General features: G+C 42.3%; 1 long non-coding RNA gene across 1 annotated transcript; it reads left to right on the top strand.

Moving 5' to 3' along the window:
- Positions 1-3554: 3554 nt before the first annotated feature.
- Positions 3555-10740, top strand: LOC138159043 (uncharacterized). Its single transcript, XR_011167783.1, has 2 exons — positions 3555-3759; positions 10450-10740. It is a non-coding gene; the product is annotated as an uncharacterized lncRNA (long non-coding RNA).
- Positions 10741-20907: the final 10167 nt, after the last annotated feature.

Here is a 20907-nt window from a genome sequence, read left to right on the forward strand (position 1 = left end):
TGGAAAGATGTCCTGGCTTCAATTTTTCACTTTACTCTGCAACTAAATAATTACGATTGTGATACATCATTTCACTCCTCTGTGCATTAGTCCCTCCATCTGTAAAATCAATGAATAATATTTAGGCAACTAAAAGCCTGAGAGTTTCATAGCCAGCTATATGTATGTATGTGTGTGTGTGTGTGTGTGTGATATATTTCTACCTTTACTCTGTGTGTGTGTGTGTAGTAAAGAAAGAAATTCAGACCAAGATCAGGGAATAAAATGATGAACTTTTTTTCTTGCTTAAATTTACTTGCATGATAAGACTGAAAGGTTCTTAGGGTCCAAGAAAAACTGTCCTTCAGACCCAAACAGTCCTTTGTGGGTTGTTGTAATGTAGCTTCTGAAACAATAAAAGGAGAACAAAGGTTGGCGATCAAAAATTGAAGTTAAAGGAGACTTTTTTTTAAAAGCAGATTTTCTAACTCTAGGTCAGTTAGTGGCTTGAGACAAAGATGTTGGTCTTGTGAGTAGTAAGTTCAAAGACAGACTAAACATCTTCAGGTTCTATCTAGTTTGGTTGGTTTTTCTGTGTTCCAGCAGCACAGTTGAGTGAGTGATCCTTGCCTTTCTCACTGAAAGAGCTGAAACTTAGACTCTGGCCCTCTAAGCAGAGTTTAGAATCAGAGAGATGTCAGAGACTTAAAGTGCTATGTAAGCTATTACTTCTCCCCTGCAAAAGGAATAAGACCTCAACAGAGAATTCCAGCTAGAGTTGAAATGGTGACTACTGAGAGAACTGGGAAGCAGCAGAGAGCACAGGACCTACCAGCACCATGAAAGCAGTGGGAAGAATGAGAGGATCAATCAATGCCCAACAGAGACTAATGCAGGGAGCCATGCAAGGTGGGAATAGACCAGCTGGAACAGCACGATGGCATCACCACTCCCCTGGTGTAGACTGGGCTCATGTGTTCCCTATGTGTGTTCCTTAGGTGTGCCTGTTTTTTCCACTGATGGAACATCAATGTATAAGAAAGCATGTCCTAGGTTTATGATAGAAGGGAAACATGTTACTTTTCTTACTTGGTGATTTCAATAAATGCTTTTGCTTTCAACTTTTTGAGTCCTCTGACTGACCATTAAAAGTAACTCTATCCATGGGGGCTCATGAGCTAAGACTTTCAAGTAAACACTGACCCACAGAAAACTTTGAACCTTGGTTAGCCTTTCTAGAAGGTCCGTGCACAAGAGAAGGTGCCTCAAAGATCTATGAAATCACCGTTCTTTAGCACTGGGATAAGACAACCTCTATGAGCAAGCTGAACAAATCTCTAAGTTTCCAAAGCCACTGGACAGTTTTAAGAGGCTCAAGGCATCGCTACTCCCTGAGAAAGTGATATAAATTACAGGTTCCCTCTGCAAGCTCATTGCCCTCTAGAGGACACCCACCATGGGGGTTGAGGCTGTGCATAAACAGGACTAAATTTAGCCCAGTGAAAAGGGTAATTCAGGCTTAAAAAAAACCACAGCCTCATGGCTGGGGGTGGGGGTGGGGGTCTGGCATATACAGTTTGGCTGTTTATGTGGATCATATCTGTATTATACCAGCACTGTGCAGACTTTGCCAAGCTATGGCAGGAAGCATTAAAGTTTCCATTTTCCCCCTCTTTCCCTGACTCTAGCCCCCAGCCCTCAGAAGGGGGATTAGACCAAGAACAAGAAATGGAAACTAGAAGACACTACTTTTTAGAGGGTCTAAGGGGATGGAATTTTGTGGTAAAACCAAGATTAGGACTAGTACTTTAATCCTCTCCTCAGCAAACCTGGGCTGGAGGTTGTCTCACTCTTATATCCCATCTTCCTTTCAGTCTCTTTTGTCTCGTCTTCCTGTTTTTGTCTCTCTCTGTGTCTGTGTCTGTCTCTGTATCTCTCAGCATCTCTGAGTCTCTGTCTCTCTCTCCCTCTCCCTCTCTCTCTGGAGCACTCTTCTTTTCCATAGCTTCATCTTCCCGCATCCCAGCAGCAGTTCCCCTGAACAAAGCGTGGGGGTCTTATTTTTCCACTCCTCCCCAGATGTTCTGGCCCTTGTATGAAGAGGTTATTTTAGGAGCTGGCTGCCCTTCCGGCTATTTCCCAACACAGCCTCCAACTTGTCCTGAAGGCAAGGGGCTAGTGGATGGGGGGGGGGGGGCAGGGGATGTGAAGAAAGAGGACAGAGAGTGAAATGCCAAAATTAAGGGTGTGACATGTGGCTGTGATCATTTCCAAAATGCAGGGGTCACCCTAGCTAGAAGCTTCTGAGTATGCAAAGAATTCCTCTGAGTCAATAGTGAATAACCATACACAATAGTTACAGTGAAAAACATTTTAAGGATCTTCCATCCTTGGAAAAGGAGGAGATGGGGGTTGATGCAAGGGTGTTTCAGAAATCCATCCTTCCTAAGGGTCAGGAACCTCTAGACCCAGGCCTGCCAGAGTCCACAACTCCCTGACTCATCTGTCTTGTTCTGATATCTCCCCTGGGCAGCACTGAAGAAGCTAGGATCACCAGTGACAGTAGGCAGGTCCCCAAAGGGAGTGGTTGGGGGAAGGGGAAGGCATAAGAATGAGACCTGCACCCGCCTAGCTCAAGCAATTTTCCATGCTCTCTAGCCCTGAATCTGAAGGCTCAAGAGATGGGAGCCGGAGACTGTCCGCAGACTGGACTCCGTCACGCTTGGCAACATTCCTACCTTCAAACAGCCCCAGTGGGCTAGGGGCCCCTGCAGAAGATTGTTGGAGAGAATCAAGTTACCTTGAGGCCTTTGTACTCCCAACAGGCATGACGGGGCAGTAAAAACTATTAAAAGAGTGTGTGTGTGATGGGGCAAGGGGGTCACAGAGACTGAGCCATCCATCCTTGCTCTGGTGATGCTGGTGAGCCCCTTGGCCTGGCCCAGGAGAATGTGGCAGGGCTTACTTAGCCTGGGAGAAAGAGGGAGATCAAAGTCTAATTGGAAAATTACCAGAGACTCCTGAACCAGGAGTATCCAGCATCCCAGGTCTCTTCTCCTTGTAAGGTTCATATTCTCTCCTGTCTTCAAGGTGACTCTCTTGAATGAATGACATTACCACTATGACTCAAAATCAAATATTTGTCCTGTGAACCAATCATAGGATTGAGAACTGGAAAGGACCTTAGAGGTCAATCATCTGTTTCAGGGGTTTTTAATCTGAGATCCAGGAACTTATTTTAAAATATTTTGATAATTGTATTTTAATATAATTGGTTTCCTTGATAATCCTATGGATTTCATTTTATGCATTTAAAAAACATCATTCTGAGAAGGGTTCTATAGGTGTTATCTGACTGTGAAAGGGTTCTAGGATCAAGAAAGGTTAAGGACCTCTGATCTAGTTCAATCCCCACTCCCCTCCTTCTACTTCCCACCCCCTGGTATTTTATAGATGGAGAAAGAGAGTGATGTTCCATGTTTGTGTGTTTAACAATTCCACTCTCAGAGGTTAATAATTAATTTAGAAAACAAAAGTGGTTTTAAAGGAAGGATCTAGTACATTTTGCTAGGAGACAGAGAGGAGGGACAGAGACAAGAGTAGTCGGACATAAGAATGTCCCTGATACTTTTGACTCACACAAGGAGAAAGAAGATTGAACCAAGGGCAAGAACTGAGGACAGGAAGACATGCTGCCTCTCTTAGAGTTAGGGAGAGGAAGACTCTGATAGAAACTGATGAGAATGAGAATGGGAAGAAGGATATCAATTGCTTGGAAAGGTAAGGAAAGTAAGCAGTCTCTGGATTAGGGCAGGCTTTATTTTTTAAGTTTTATTATTAATTTATTAATTAATAACAAATTATTAAATTTATAAATAAATTTGTAATTTTATAAATTATAAATTTATCAAAATAAATAATAATTAATGGTTAATTTTTATTTATTTTTAACATGAAAAAAAATTTTTTTGAGTTCCAAATTCTCTCCCTCCCTACAGTCCCTCCCCTACCCATTAGGAAGGCAAGCAATATGTCAATTATACATGTGCAGTCATGTAAAGCATATTTCCACATTAGCCAAGTAAAAAAAAGCAATAAAAATTTAAGAAATATACTTCAATATGCACTCAGAGTTCATCGGTGCTCTCTCTGGAAGTGGATAGCATTTTTCACCATGGTTCCTTTGAAACTGCCTTGGATCATTGTATTGAACGAAAGCTAAGTCTTTCAAAGTTGTAGGACAGAGATTCATAAACCTTTTTACAGTCGTGGACCCCTTTGGAAGTCTGGTGAAGCCTATGAACCCTTCCTTAGACTAAATTTTAAATGTATAAAATACATAGGAGTATAAAGAAAATAAATTATCTTGAAATATAATTATGAATATTTTATTTTAAGTTAATGGAGTTCAGGTTAAGATTTTAGCCTGAACTAGGAAGATACACGTATGCAGATAAACAAGGTAATTTGACAAGGGAAAATGCCTTTACAACTGAGGGGAGAAGGGCCAAGGTTGGGGGGGGGAGTGAGAGGGGGTGCTTCACAGCACAAGCACCTAAGCTGAGCTTTCAAGAAAGATAAGGCTCCTGGGAGGAACACTTCATTTATTATTTTGTCTCCTGCTTCCATCCCACCCCAACACAGAAATTCATTCTTTATACTCTTACTGGAGAAATCCCCCTTATGTATAGACCTAGTAATGTCAGTGTTTCTGCTTTATAGTTGTCCAGTTGTATCTAACTCTTCATGACCCCATTTGGGGTTTTCTTGGCAAAGATACTGGAGTGGTTTGCCTTTTTCTTCTCCAGCTCATTTTACAGATGAGGAAATTAGGGTAAACAGGGTTAAGTGACTTGCCCAGGGTCACAAAGCTAGTAAGCATCTGAGGTTAGATTTGAACTCAGGTCTTCCTAATTCCAGGCCTGGCACTACCCACTATATCACTTAGCTGCCAGTAATGTCAGCACTAAAAAAAAACAAAACCCAAAACACCAACTTCAATGACTCTCTAATGCCTACAGAGTAAAATTCAAATTTTTCTGGCATTCGAGGACCTGGCATCACCTGATGCAGGTTCTATTCTATTCAATTTAGCAAACACTTATTAAATACCCACTCCATGTTAGGCACTGGGAATACAAGGACAAAATTAGTCACTGCCCTCTGGAAGTTATGGAAGAGGAGTGAAAGTACACAGATAAGTCAATACAAGATAGTTTAAGGAAAGAGAAACTGCCAGTGACTGGGTCCAATAGGGGAGGCTCTCTGGAGGAGGGGATCCTCCAGCTAGCCCGTTGAAGACAGACAAGTATTCTGAAAGGTAGTGATGAGAAAGAAGCATTTTCCAGACTGGAGGTAACAAAAGCATGGAGGTGGGATCTGAAAAGTGAAGGTCAGAGAAGAGCTCTAGTCCAGTTTGGCTGGAATGTCAAGTTCACGAAAGGGAATATGATGAAAAAATAACGGAAAAGTAGATTAGCGCAATAGCTGGGGGGAGGGTCTTAAATGTCAGGTTAAGAATGTTTTTATCCAATAGATTTGTGTCAAGTTGATAAATAAGGTTCTTGGGAAGGGGAATGACACTGTTGAACTTGTGCCTTGGGCAGATTATCCTGGTACCTGTATATGGGATGGATTAGAGAAGGAAAGAAGGGAACAGGTTCTTATTAGGTTCCTACTGTGGGTACTGTGAAAAGCACTGTATAAATATTATTTGATCCTCACAACACCTCTGGGAGGTAGGTCCTTTTATTATCCCCATTTAACAGTTTAGGAAACTGAGGCAGGCAGAGGTTAAGCCACTTGCACAGGGTCATACAACTATCTGCGACTAGATTGGAACTTGAGTCTTCATGACTCCAGAACCAGTGATCTGTCTACTGTGTCACCTAGCTGTCTAGAAGGTAGACTAGAAGTAAGTCAGTGCAAGAAGTGAGGAGGACCTGAATTCAGGTGGTGATGGTGAGTGTGGAGAGGAGACATAGATAGGGGAATTGTCATAGAAGTAGAATTAATAAAATTTGATGACTAATTGATACGGGGGGGGGATGGGAAAACAGAGAGAAAAGTCAAGGATGACTCCACAGTTAAGAGCCTTGGGAAGTTTCCTCAACAGAAATTGGGAATGTACCACGCTTGTGGACTAGGGGGAGGGAATATCTTCTCATATCTCTTCTCGTGAGCCAATGCTTGTCCTTTACAATTTAGCAGCATTCACTCTTTTTTTTTTTTTGGAATGTGTATGTATGTTCTCTCCATTTACATTGTTGCAGTCATTGTATACACTGCTTCCTTAGCTCTCCTTATTCTGTATCAGTTCATATAGATATTTCTACACTTCTCTGTATTCATCATATTCATCATTTCTTATAGCCCAGTAATAGATTATAATATTATTATATAACATTGTATTATTCTATATTATATTATAAAATATTATTACATTATTATATAATCTATAACAATATTACATTATATATTGTATAATACATTATTATATATTATATGATAATATTATAATATAAAATAGCCCAATATTAGATTATAATCATGTATCATAATTTATTTAGTCGTTCCTTAAAGCAGAGTAGATGCTTAATAATTATTTCTTGAATAAATGAGCAAATGTCTCAAGTTTTAGTCATTCCAAAGCTTGCCTCTTTAACTGGACAAAGCTTAACTTTGTATTTATCCTATACACGTGTTATTGTTTCTTATACATAATCTCTTCTAGTACATCTTCACTACCTATAAAGTAAGGTTTGTTTGTTTTTTTTTTATTCTGTGTGTTTAAGAAGGGAATTTGTGGGAGGTGGCTAGGTGGCTCAGTGAATAGAGCACTGGTCCTGGAGTCAGAAGGACTTGAGTTCAAATCGGGCCTCAGACACTTACCACTAGCCATGTGACCTTGGGCAAGTCACTTAACCCCAATTACCCTCTTTAAAAAAAAAAGAAAGAAGAGAATTTGCGAAGGATCATAGAATATTAGGTCTAGAGGGTATCTTTGCAGATCCCTCAGTCCAGGAAATTGAAGTTCCCATAAAGGAAGTCACCTGAAGTCACACAGATATTTAGTAATGGAGTTGACAAGTCAGAGCAATAAGGGTCCAATCACTCAAAATCAGCTTTTGTCAGTCCAGGTCCGGATTCCCTGGGCCCCAAAATAAGTCTGTATCATCTCTAGTTTTCTACTACTTGTGCCCCAGTTAAGGATGAGATAAACTGCATTTTCCCTTCTCAATGTTTCCCCTTTTGTTCAATCTAATCTTGTCTTCTCTCCAAAATTAATAACCTATGATAACATGGATCTTCTCATCCACCCATTCCACTGGGGGAAGTCTATACCTACACCTATGTGTAGGTATGTGTATGTATATATGTACATATGTGTATATACATGCATGTATATGGAGAGAAAGAAGAAAGAGACAGAGTTTCCTGGCATGGTGCTGGTGCAGGTTTCGTGACCATGCCATGGATCAGCACAGCAGCTCTGTGGGCCCTTAGTGCGGTAGATAGTCTAACACCTTTTCTGTCCCACACTTTTCCTTCAGGGCCTCCCAAACAATGAGCTAGCTCTGGCCGTGCAGGTGTTAAGCTCATCACCTATATGTGCATCCCTGAAAAGTACATTTCCAAGATGAGTAAACTTACCCACAGCTTTCAGAATTTGCCCAATAGCTCCACATATGAATGGTGTGGTGCTGGCTGGTGGAGAACCTCTGTTTTCTTGGTGTTTTAGGCCAAAATTAGCACAAGCAGCAGAGAGTCAGCCTATACTTTGTTGAATCTTAACCTCCGAGGATTCATTGAGGGCATAATCAGGAGACGGAATCACTTGCATTTGAATTTTCTTAGGAAGATTCTAAAATCTCCTGGGAAGATAAAGTACCAGCTACTGAGGTCCTTAAACTAAACTGCCATCATTCAAACTCTGTTTCAGAGACTGCAAATCTTATGGACACATTGTTCAAAAATCAAACTTACATTTGCCTAAAGGTTGTTTGTCCTGTTCTGAAAGAGGGTCAATGACATCAGGAGGGCAATGTCTTGACTTGCATGTGAATTGGACTTAAGTGAGACAGAGCTGTGCAAAGCCTTGCTCTCTCCTCCAGGGTCATCTGAGACCAGTGACAAGATATAGGTCAGGACCACTGGAGATGACCCCAGATGCAGTGGGAGACCTTGGCCTTTTTAAGCTAAGATCTTTCCCAGGTCTCAATTTGTCTGAAGCAACATCCATCTGCTGATTTTATTTAAGATTATTTTAAGGAGAACTCACACAAGGCAAGCGTTCACCTGGAGGTCAGAAGTGATACAAGAATATTCTCAAAGGTTTCTTTGTAGGAGACACTGGCACAGGACCGACCAGCATGGTCCATGCCTGCATTAAAGAAGGCACTGGGCTCTATAAGCAGAATTAGTAGTGCAAAAGAGATGTGAGATGCATAACTTTAGAGACATCTCCACTCCAAATGCTCGTGTGCATTATTTGTGCCCGCCCTGTGGTAGAGCCTTCTGAGCTCACATTGGTCTGATCAACCACAGTCAGACACACTGTACCTTGGCCCCAACATAGTGATGTTATTTTGGTCCTATTCAAGAGCAAAGGCCAACAACCAACCATATATGTTGTACTTACCTCCCCTCTAATGTATCTGACAACACTGATATTCCCATCTCACACTTAAGCTCACAGAGGCACCGGCCCAATGTGATTAACTGTTCAGGTTAACCTGACAAGTCAATTGAGTCAGTTGTTGAGGACTATCAATGCTCTTTGTGGAGAACCTACCACGGTAGGCAGTAAATAAATGCTTTCTGGTGAATGATTGGTTTTGGTCCTGTCGGCTGCCTCTAGCCGTCTGATGCCCTGGGACTGGGACTGCTGACTACCTAGGACCTCTACATCCAATCATTTCTGAGTGTTTCAGGGACTGGATACAAAGCAGACATTCCTCAGATGGGCGACAGGCACCTGCAGCATTCGGTTCCAAAGACCCACATTCAGATTCTAGTCCAGTCCCTTCCTACCCGTATGACCTTGAGCAAATCACTTACCATTGTAGTCATAAAACAAGGAGAGTGCCTCATACCAACTGGTACTGCCCAAGTGTTTTAAAGTTACAAGAGATGGTATCTCATTTGTTCCTCACAATAAGTCTATCACCAACCAAAAGATCAATTAAGGAAAGAATAGTGACTCCAGCCAGAGGGCCTGGCTTCAGATCCCACTCCCCCGAATGACCGGGAAAATTAACGTAAAATGAAGTGCCTTCTAGCTCTATTATCTCATGATTACATGATGCAAACAAGCAACTTTTGTTTTTGTTCAGCCGTTTTTCAGTCCTGTCTAACTCTTCATGACCCATTTGGGGGTTTCTTGGCAGAGATATTGGAGTGGTTTACCATTTCCTTCTCCAGCCATTTTACAGATGAGGAAACTGAGGCAAATAGGGTTAAGTGACTTGCCCAGGGTCACACAGCTGGGCTGGATTTGAACTCAAGTCTTCATAACTCTAAGCCTGGTGCTCTATCCACTGTGCCATTTAGCTGCCCTAAGCAATTTTTAAGTGCCTGCTATGTGAGGAACTGCCCCAGTCCCTAGGGATGCAAATACAGAAAAATGAAACAATCTTTGTTCTCAAGGATCTTATGTTCTACCAAGGGAAACAGGCTGCATATAATTAAGTATAACATATAGAATAAATATATATGTACAGAACAAATGCAAAATAAAGACAAGTTAGTGAAAAAGAGCAACAGGCAGTTAGAGAGGGAATTGGTAAAGGTATAATTACTCCAACTTTACAAATAAGGAAACTGAGGCTCAAAAAACGTTGAAGTGAATCTCCCTAATTCACATAGTTAGGGGAGGGAGGGGTGGCCAGAGGAACCTCAGAAACAGGAAATTCTAGGTTCAAACGTTGCCTCTGTGGTCCTGGATAACTACTCAGTGCTTAAGACAAATCTAGAAGACTATGGATGCATTCATTAGTAGAGAAAGTCTACTCATACAGGATTCCCTCTACCAATGAAATTATAGGTCTACTTTCCATCCCTACTTCTTTGTATCCTTTCCCACTTTTCCAAAGCCAGTTGGAGGTGGGGTCAGGGGGCTGTGGGGAAATAACAGTAGCCTGACCTTTTGAAACACAACCCAATGACCTAGAATCCTTGGTAGACTGTTTTACCCTCACTGGCTGATTATTTAGGGGATTTTCATGGCCTCAGTGTCTGGATTGGGGTTTTCTCTTCCCTTCCCCACATCATTTGCCATCCAAAATGGAGTGGATAAAGCAAGGGGAGAGCTCATGCCTTAGGTATCCCCCATTCCTCAAGATTTCCCTCAATAGCAGGTCCCACTGCCCTTTTCTTAGTGGAATCCCAGGGCCTCCAGAATCGTCAAATAACTTCCAGATCTTTCATCTAATTTAATTACCGGTCCCCTTTCTTTCCTTAATCACCCAGCCTCTGTTTATAAACACCAAGGAAGACTCCCTGCCCCAAGGCTGCAACCTGAGAGCTTCACCTCCCATCTGGAGAAACCATTATGTCTCAGCTTGCCAGATGTCAGGGAAAAAAAAAATCCCACCCCTCTGGAAGGCTGGGAGCCACTGTCCTGCCATTCTCCACCAGGCTGCCAGACGGATCTTCTAATGTATTTGTAATTGATATTAATATATTGATAATATTGTAATTGATATTGTATACAATAATAATATTGTAAAAAAAATAAAAATCAATAATAATTGATGATAATGTAATTTGTAATCTAATGTAATTGACACTCCTGTCAATCATTCCCCTGCTCCAAAACCTTCCATTTGCCAAGAGAGTCTAAACCTCTTGGCTTGGCGTTCAAGGCCAGCCACAATATGGTTTTCCTCATTTTATGGGCACTTCCTACACAACAGGCTGAGTTCCAGTCAAACAGAACTAGTTGCCCTTTACCAGATTCCCACCCATTTTCTCCTTTCGGGTTTGGTAGCACTGATGCAGCCTCATACAAGGTTCATTAAGAGGGGTGTAGCTTCCAGGAACAGGGATGTGGTCATCTCACGCTCCTCTGCCCTGGTCAGATACCATCTGGAGGACTGTGTTGAGGTCTGAGTGCCTTGGATGTTGATAAACTGTAGGGGATTCAGGGGAGGGCAACAAGAAAGGTGAGGGGTCTTGAGGCCAAGTCATATGGTAATCAACTGAAGGAAATGGGCATGTTTAGCCTGGACAAGACTCAAGGGAGGCATCAGGGATGCCTTCAAGTATTGAAAGGCTGTCATGTGAGGAAGAGATTCTATTTCTTCTGTTGGGTCCTAGAGGGCAGAACCAAGAACAATGAGTAGAAGTTGCAAAGATACTGATTTAGGTTTTTTATCAGGTCGAATTTCCTATCCCTTAGAGCTGTGCCAAAGTGAATGGGCTGTCTGGAGAGGCGGTGCATTCCCCCTTCCTTAGAGGTTTCTAAGCAGATGCCTGATGTCGACTGTTCAGAATGTTATGGAGGAGATTCTTTTCATGTGTGAATTGGACTCCACGGTCCCCTTCGACTCTCCCTGAGTTTTGGTGTATGCACTTCTGATCTTCCTGGATTTCTGGGTGTTTTGGTTGCCTCCTCCCACTTGCTAAGCCAATGCTGGCAACAGCCCATTCATATGGACAGCCTGTGCCTTCTGAGCTCAGAGCCCACACTGATCTGGTCAGCCATAGTTGGATATGTTATACCTTGACCCCAACACAGTGATGGGTGTCCCAGAAGCTGCCTACAATCCTACATGTGATGGCAAGCTGTATTACATGTGACTTGAATGTCCTGTTAGGCCATTTTAGGTGTTCTCTTCCCACTTCCCAAGATTTCATCCTCAGGGCAGATGATACCCATTGGCTGCTGGATCACGTCACCTGCTCCCTTGACTTCCCATTGGCTAATGGGGTGGAACCCTATATCTTAGTGCCACCCTGAACAATCCGCTTCTGACTGTCTCTTTTATACTTCTATCTACTATCATCCTGAGCATTTCCCTTCAGATTGGCTCATTTATACTCTTATCTACTAACGTCTTAGTGGAGGTCCCGCTGCCTCCCACCTACACTGTTGTAACCCCTAACAGATCTTCTATTCTCTCCCTTTATACACTTTACACCTCATACCTCCTTTAGAATGATTAATCACTTCTCCACTAAAAATCCTTCAACAGCTCCCATTGCCCAGACTTCAAGCTCCTTAGCCTGCCATTCAAAGTCCTACACCAACTGGCACCACCCTACCTTCCCAGTCCATGCTACTCACCTCCATATATAGTTGAATGTTCTGTGAAAATCATACTATTCTGTACATGCACTGTATTTTCCTACCTCCATGCCTTTGCTTATGCTCTCCCTTATGCCTGGAATGCCTCCTCTGTCCCCCTGTTGAATTCCTCCTCATCTTTGAAAGTCCAGTTCAAATGTCATCCCCTCTGGGAAGCTCTCCCTGATGCCCCAGCTGGAAATATTCCCCACCCCCTACCAGAAATTGTCATAGGGAAAAGACCCTATGATTTCATTGGTCTAGAGGAGGCTCAGAAGAGGAAACTATCTCTCTCAAAGTAAGCTGTCATTTTATCTGCAATTTATGGTCTTAGAGAGTGACTCGGAGAAAAAAGAGGGTAAGTGACTTGCCCCAGGTCATACAGTCAGCATGTGTCAGAGGCAGGACCGGAATCCAGTTCTTTCCCATCCTGAGGCTAGCTCCCTACCCACTAAGACATTCCTCCTCTCAAATCTCACTTAGTACTTTTTAATATATTAAGACATCCTTATGTATTAGACTTGGCTGTATCCTGTGTCATAGCACCTTTTAGGGTGAAGGGTCCATTAGTACAGGAGAAATCATAAAGACAGGATAAAAATCTAAACTCTGTGTCTCCTCCACTGCCTGGTGGAGCTCTGAATACATTGGTAGTGGTCCATCGTTTTCTAAGAGGACCAATGACATCAGGGCTGATGTCTTGACTTGTGTGTGAATTGGATTTAAGTGAGGCAGAATGGCACAGAGTCATCAGCCTCACTCTCTCTTCCAGAGTCATCGAGGTCCAGTGGCAGGACAAAAGTGAGGATGACTGGCCATGGCCCAGGATGCAGGGGATGACCCTGGCGTCTTCGATCTGCCCAAGCTCTAAGTCAGGGCTGCATAACCTGCAACCCCCCGGGCCACTTATGGCCTGCCTAACACTTGCAATGCCCCAAATGATATCAGGTGGCCCGTGAAAAATGTAGAAAACATCCTCTACATTTTTTGAAGGCCACCCGAAATCCTCAGGTGTCCCCGTGGGCCGTAGGTGGCCCAGGGGTCGAAGGTTGTGCAGGCTTGTTCTAAGTGTTCTCCATCTCCTGCTTCAGCTGCCTTCATGGCTTTCTGTTGGAACCAATTGTTCTTATCCACCCATTCTGCCAGGCGAAGTCTTCACATGTTTAGGGTAGACATTCCCCTAACTCACCAACAGGTTTGAGGCCTGTCTGTTACCTTCAACCTGGTTTAGCCCATCTGTAGCTACAGCTTCTTGGGTGAAAGGTGGACACCAAAGGCAGAGGAGCAGCCCTGAAAAGGGCTTGACAAGCCCCACACCAGAGTGCTAGTCCTTCCTGAATACCCCATGCACCCCCTCTGAGTTTAATAGGGGCTCAGTAACTGCTCTATTGGAGAGAGAACGGTCCCCTCTGCTTCTTGCTTCAAAAAGGCCAAATTCCAGGTCATCCATAAGGAAATCCAGAGATATCTCTTAATTGTTACTTATTTTGACACTGCCAGTCCGATGCCCAAGAAGGGGTTAGTTAGCATTTTACTGTTTTTCTCACATCAGCCTGTTGACCATTCCTTTGGCAGGATTTGCTGAAAGTTATTCAAGTCCCAGCCTACCACCCGAATACTACTGGATCATAGCTCTGGTCATCTAGTCCAATCCCCTCATTTTCCAGTGAGGAAACTGAGGCCCGGGAATATTAAGGGACTCACCCAAAGGTCCACAGAAATAAGCACCAGAAACAACATTTGAACTCAGGTTTTCTGCTTCCTGGAGACAATGCTCAATCATATTTTGTCTTAGGAGCAGGAGCTGGAGCTGGAGAACCAGAAGAAAGAGGAGGGAAGAAGCGGGGAATCAGGAGAAGAAGGAAGATTTCCAGCATCTGTCCTCTAGCCTCTGAGCACAGGCACATAAGCACACACACGCACGCGCGCACGCACACACACACATACACGCAAACACCCACGCACACACATACACACCCCACATACACACACACACACACCCCAAGTCCATTTGTTCAGAGACTGAGAAAGGGCAGCAAGGTAACCTACCTAAAAAGTTAGTATTTGAACCTGTCATTGCCTACACAGAGATATACCCAGACATACTCACACCCTGGCCACCAACCCTCCTTATCCCTCCAGTTTCCCTGAATTCTCTTTGCCTCTCAGTCAGCCTCCATTAATACTGTTCTCAGCCTTGCAGGAGCACCTCAAGGCCCCTTCTGGCTCCCTAGGTCATGGTTAATGAGAGACTATGCCAAATCATGGAAAAAGCATTGGCCTTGAAGTCAGAAGGCCCAGATCAGAGATTGAGAGCCGGATGGAACCTTAGAGGCTGTCTGGTCTCATGCTTCAGTTCTGATTCTCACTAGCTATGTGATCTTTGGGAATTCACTGAGGGAATTCCCTCTGTCTCAGTTTCTCCATATTTGTAATGGGGATAATAATAGTAACAATACCTATTTCACAGGATTGTTGTGAAGAAAGCTTTTATGAACTTTATAGTCCCATAGAAACATACCACCTTGGATCTTTGCTTTCTTTTTCCTTTTTTTTTTTTGGAGGTGGGGAGGGTGGGAAATGAGGAAGGAAAGAAAAATAGATTTGTATTAACTGAAAAAAAAACTAATTAGAAAAATAAACATAACACTTTGGGAAGTGGATGAAAAGGATAACCCCTCCCTTCTCCCCCCCCTCACTTTTAGGTCCCCTCTTACTGTCTGACTTTCCTATTAGCATTAACTCCCACCTTGAACACACACACACACACACACACACACACACACTCTCACAAACACACCTGGTCCTAAGGGTCAGGTGGTCTGAGTTTTCATGATAGACATTTCTCAGCAGGTATATCTGCCTTCTGAAGATGCCTTTCCCCCTCCCTCATTTCCTCCTGCCCCTCCTTTCCTATATACTATAGATTCTTTTAAAATGTTTGTTGAATGAATAAATGAATGAGGAATAGGGAAACAGAAACTAAAGGTCCACCACATTTGATATCTGATACATCACTGGTACAAAACTCCCATCTAAAGAAATTGTAGGAACCCAGGTATCATCTTCATAGGGAGATCTTAGATGTTAGCTAGTCTAAACCTCTCATTTGACAGATGAGGAAACTGAAACCTAGAGAGGATAAATGAATTGTCAGAAGTCACACAGCTGGTAAAAAGCAGAGTTAGGTTTCTAACCCTGGTCTTCTAAATCTACATTCAATAATTTTTCAGTTGACCATTATGATTTTTAAAAATCTTATTTAATATTTTTTCCCCAATTTCGTGTAAAAATAATCTTAAAGTTCTTTTTTGGTTTTCAAATTTTGAATTCCAAATTCTCTCCCTCCTTTCCCTTCCCCCTCATTGAGAAGGCAAGCAATTTGACATAGTTATACATGTGTAGTCCTGCAAAACACACTTAGAAGATTCTAAGAAGCTATGGGAGAGTCCAAGGCTTGGTAGGTATCTAGGCAGGTGATTTCCAGGCTCTGAGTGGGGAAGACCGGGAAGGTGTGCCTGAATCTACTTGTACCAACTCTGGAGAACTGAATGGTAAATTTTCAGTGTGAGCATTTACAACTCATGACTCAGCAAACACTATGAATCAGGGCTCAGTTTATTGTTTTGTTGATTGTCTAGCTTTAAGAAAGTGATGGAGAAAGTGTTGGTAACACAGGCAGATAAGGTTTAAAAGCAATTGTGGGTGCGTTGCTTCTTTTGGAAAGCCAGTTGTTAAATATTTAAACATAGAATTTTAACATTCATAGGGAATTTTAGTGAAAGAGCATTGAATCCAAATCTCTCACTTTACAGTGGGAGGAAATAAAGCCCTAGAAAAAATTAAATAATTTACCCAGTGTTTTCATGGTTGGAACTAGAACCCAGGTCTCATAGGTTTCAGAGCTGAAGAGACTTGAGGTGCCACCTAGTCCAATCCCTTCATTTTGCAATTGAGGAAACTGAGGCAGGGAAAGAGGAAAGGCCTTGGTCAACCAGTTACAGAACATCTCTGCATACTCCACAATCTCTATAAGGCTTTTCCCCTTACACATGATTCAGATTCTCCCTGAAGCTAACTCCCTATTGTCTTCCACGTGGAGAGATTTCATCAACCAAGCAAGTTTCTGGTTCTGTCCATGGATCAAAGCCCTCATTACCTATGCTTACCTGGCCAGAAGATCTGGACTGTTTGGGTTGCCTGGAAAGTTCAGATTTGAGGTATATAAGAGGCTCTGTTCAGCAGTCTCACAAAATTGTCTTTACCTGGGAAAGTATAATAGATATGATGAGTTATTGTTTTGTATTTTAAGTATTTGTTGTGAGCTTATAAACCCTTTGGGAGCAGCTAGGCAGTGCAGTGAATGGGCTTGGAGTAGAGAAGACTCATCTTCCTGAGTTCAAATCTGACCTCAAACACTTACTAACTATGTGACCCTGGGCAAGTCACTTAACCTGGTTTGCCTCAGTTTCTTCATTTATAAAATAAGCTGGAGAAGGAAATGGCAAACCCCTCCAGTATCTTTGCCAAGAGAACCCTAAAAGGGGTCACCAAGAACAAAAAGTTCTACCTGATATCAGATTTAGACCTACGTTTTATCTCCCAACTAGATTATAAGCTACTTGAGGGCAAGAAGTAGATCATTTTTCATCTTTGGATTCCCCACGCTTAACTCAGTGCTTTGCACTCAAGACATGCTTTAATCAATTTTTCCTGAGTTGAGCTGAAGGCAGAAAACCAACTTCCTGGTTTTGCCTCAGCCCCTCCTCTGAGGCTGAGACTCAGTGGCCCTCCCAGTCATCCACTAAGCCCAGATCCCTGAAAAAAGACAGGGGTTAAACCCAGTCTGGGCCTGGATTCAGATCCCTAATCAGAGCTGACTCCAATAAAACCTTATCAGCTCCTACAACACCCCCCTGAGCACATATCCTGGGGCTACTCAGCGATAAGAGATTCAAATAAAGGAAACTGCAGTGAAAACACAATGGTCGGGGCCCTCTAACCAGCTCCTTCCATAAACAATGACTGATTCGAGGGTTAATAAAGAGAAAAGAGCGGCCAGTGCCCAGGGCTAGGTCTGGCCAAGCGCCAGGCTGTCCTCGGGAGACGGAGGAAGGAGGAGGCCTGGTGGGGTCCCCTTTAGGACAAGAGTCAGCCTTTTACCAGTGGCCTGCCAAATCTTCACTGACTCACCTTAATTTAAGGCTTCCTCTTCGGGTAATGATTCCTCCCCTTCCTCCTCCCAAATCCCCATGGATGGGAACCTCCCAGTTCAACTCGGGCTAGGGGACTTGAAGTAGAATTGTATTGTTGACATGGTGCTCTACTAGAATCCAGATGAGAGAAATAAAAGGATCTTCTTCTGGGCCACCCAGGTGGCTTAGTGATACAGTGACAGGGGATTTTTTTTAGGATCAGACACAAAATTCAAATCAATGCAATTCAACTGGACGAGCATTTTTTAAAGTGTTGATACTTTTAGTGTTTGCATCACCTCAGTATCTCTTTCTCTTTTCCTCCTCATCAAGTCATCTCTTGTAAGAGAGAATTAAAAGAAAAAGAGGGAAAAGTAATTCAGCAAAACCATCCGATGTATTAACTGAGTTTGGTAGTATGTGCAAGACCCTACCTTTGCAAAGAAGGGAGGTGGGGTGCGTTTTCTCATATCTTTTAGCCAAGGACTTATTAAGCAATTGTAAGGCACTGTGCTTGGCAATGTGGATACAAAGATGATCTTATTATCACACACATTCTATCCAGGGACATCGGCCTTCTTGAGGTTCCTCTCATGAGACACTCTTTCTCCTGACTCCAGACATTTTTCTTTCCTTTTTTTTTTTTTGAAGATAATCAGAGTTAAGTAACTTGCCCAGGGTCACACAGCTACCTATATATATGTGTGTATACACATCTTGTTTATACATGGTTGTTTGCATATTGTCTCCCCCATTAGATGCTAAGTTCCTCAAGGGTAGAGACTGTCTTTCTTTTCTTTATATTGCAATATTGAAATAGAAAGTCCATTATTTAACATTTAATGCTCTCCCAGAGGTTTTCTTGGCAAAGATACTGGAGTGGTTTGCCATTTCCTTCTCCAGTGGATTAGGGTAAACAGAGGTTAAGTGACTTGCCCAGGGTCACATAGCTAGTATGCATCTGAGGCCAGATTTGAATTCAGGTCTTCCTGACTCCAGGTCCAGCTCTCTATACTTCAAGCCACCTAGATGTATGTATGTAATAGTAATGGAATTTAAGGATCCCCCTGTATTGGCTTGGTTTTTGGGTTGATTGTGTTAAAACCCAGAGCTTGTGAATCCCACTTATGGGATGGACTTGTTGACATGAAAAGAGAGGGCTGAACTGGGAGAATCTGGTGTCGTGAATTTAGAGAGGCACAAGCAGAGAGAGAGAGAGAAAGAGTGAGTGAGTGAGAGAGAGAGAGAGACAGAGACAGAGACACAGAGAGACAGAGAGAGAGAGACAGACAGACAGAGACAGAGAGAGAGAGAGAGACAGAGAGACAGAGAGAGACAGAGAGATAGAGAAAGGCAGAAGAATTTTTTGGAAGCAGCATTGTGGAGGCAGAAATGGAGAGGATTGCTGAGGGCCAGTTTGAACTGCCCAGGACTTTTTAGAGCTGCCACCCAGAGCTGCCAAGGACTGAGGAGACATGGATGTTATGCTGGTACTTTGTCTGTTTTGAGGTTGTTTTGCCAGAGTCATCCACTGGTGAAGGCCACTGCTGTTGTTGTAGAGGTCTTGGAACCTTGCTGTCAGTTCAGAAGCCCTGAAGAAGTATTTTCTTATTATATGTTTACAGAAGTCCTGGAAGAGGGTTTTGCTAATGTTTTCAGAGGTCCTAGGACTGTTCTGCAGACAGAAAATGAATTAATGAGGACACTGGCAATGTATCTTGTGGCCTTGCTAAGCTTTGTCTCTCCAGGAACAAGGATTGCTGAGAACTTGCCTTGGGTCAAGATGAAGAAAAGGACCTCTCTTTAGGTATTAAATGTTGTGCTTAAGCTTGTTGTAACTCTGGGGTAGATGGCCTATTCAGTTGTGATCCAAGGGGGGGAAACTTTTGGCTTTTTTGTGCTCTGTGATTGACTCATGAATGTACTGCCTAGGGGTAGAGTAGTGCTTACAAGAGGGACTTCGTGATTGACTAAATGAATGTAATGCCCAGGGGTGGAGTAGTACTTGGAAATTATTGAATTACACTTAGTGAATGCTGTATTTTGAATTATGCTATATTTTGATTTTCTCTGTTCTTAATTTGTCACTGAATAAAATGGAGAGCAGCTATGCTGGTATTTTGAACCTTGGGAAGTTGCCTTTGCTTGGCATTACAATGTATAAAATAGTAATTTATATTGTAATAGTAATATAAATAGTAATTTATATTGGCTTTTGGATTGATTGTGTTACTTTCCAAAGTGGTATATCTATGGATATGTATGTATATATATATATGTATATATATATATATATATATACATGCATATTAAAAATACATATATACACATGTTTTATATGTACTGTATCTATATATAAGGTATCATATATCTACATAGATAATATATAATATGTATGTACATATTCTGTGTGTATATATATGTATATACTACATTGGGAATTTGCATACATACATATGCATGGATAGCAGTTAAAGTTTACAAAGCACCCTGCAAATATTATCTCATTTTATCCTTACAATAACTCTGAGAGTTAGGTGCTGTCATCATCTCCATTTTTACAGATAAAAAAACAGACAGAGAGCATCGCCCAGGTCTAGTGTTCTATCTACTTGCCCCCTAGCTGCATAAGAAAATTAAGTCCCAGGTTCATTAAGGATCTTGCCTGAGGTAGCTATAGGTTGTGATAGAATTAGAACCCAGTCCAGTATGTTTTCTACTTTTCTTGCCTTCAGGACCTCTTCTACAGAGAATAGGGCTGCATTTTCTAATTTTCTTAAGTCTTTGTTCCCATAACTTGTAATTACATTAGCACTGGGAAGGCCCCTTAAAATCTCCTTGAATACATGCAACCTGTAGGATGAATGGTATAGCTTGCCAGACCTTGCTTCTGTACTCCCCAGCTGTACTGGCTCTGTATTGTACCTCTAGGGGTCATATTCTGGAGGGTCTATAGGGCACAGTTGGACTAGAGGGTCTTCAGTCATTTGTCCATTGACACACATTGTCTTCATTCCTTTGCCCCATGTCTCATAACATCCACTAGAGATGTCATGAAGGGAAAGGAAACCACCCAATGGGCCTAGAAGATGGAACCTCTGCTCAGTGCTCTAGCACCATGGGAAACTCCCTAGCCTACTCGACAAAAGTTGGCCAGTCTTACTCTTGTCTCCTTATCCTTGAAGACTTCAAAACCCAACCCATGACAATCTGCTTCATAATCTAGCTCTTCCTCCTTTTACATTCAAGACTTCCGTATCCTGCATCCCTTTTTCTCTAAGATGCTATCCAGTAGGCAAAAGTCTTATAATCTAACTATGAGTCCCTACTAAAGTCACAATGGCTCAGTATTTCATACAATGTGTCCCAAAAGTCTTAGTGCAGTTTTAAACTTTAATAACTTCAGAAGTTATGAATTCTATAGGCTTATAGAAAACAAAATTT

The sequence above is a fragment of the Petaurus breviceps genome, unplaced genomic scaffold (genome assembly GCF_028583685.1).
Source record: "Petaurus breviceps papuanus isolate PSGF00001 unplaced genomic scaffold, PetGlider_PUasm1.0 175, whole genome shotgun sequence".
In the NCBI taxonomy this organism is placed as follows: Eukaryota; Metazoa; Chordata; class Mammalia; order Diprotodontia; family Petauridae; genus Petaurus; species Petaurus breviceps.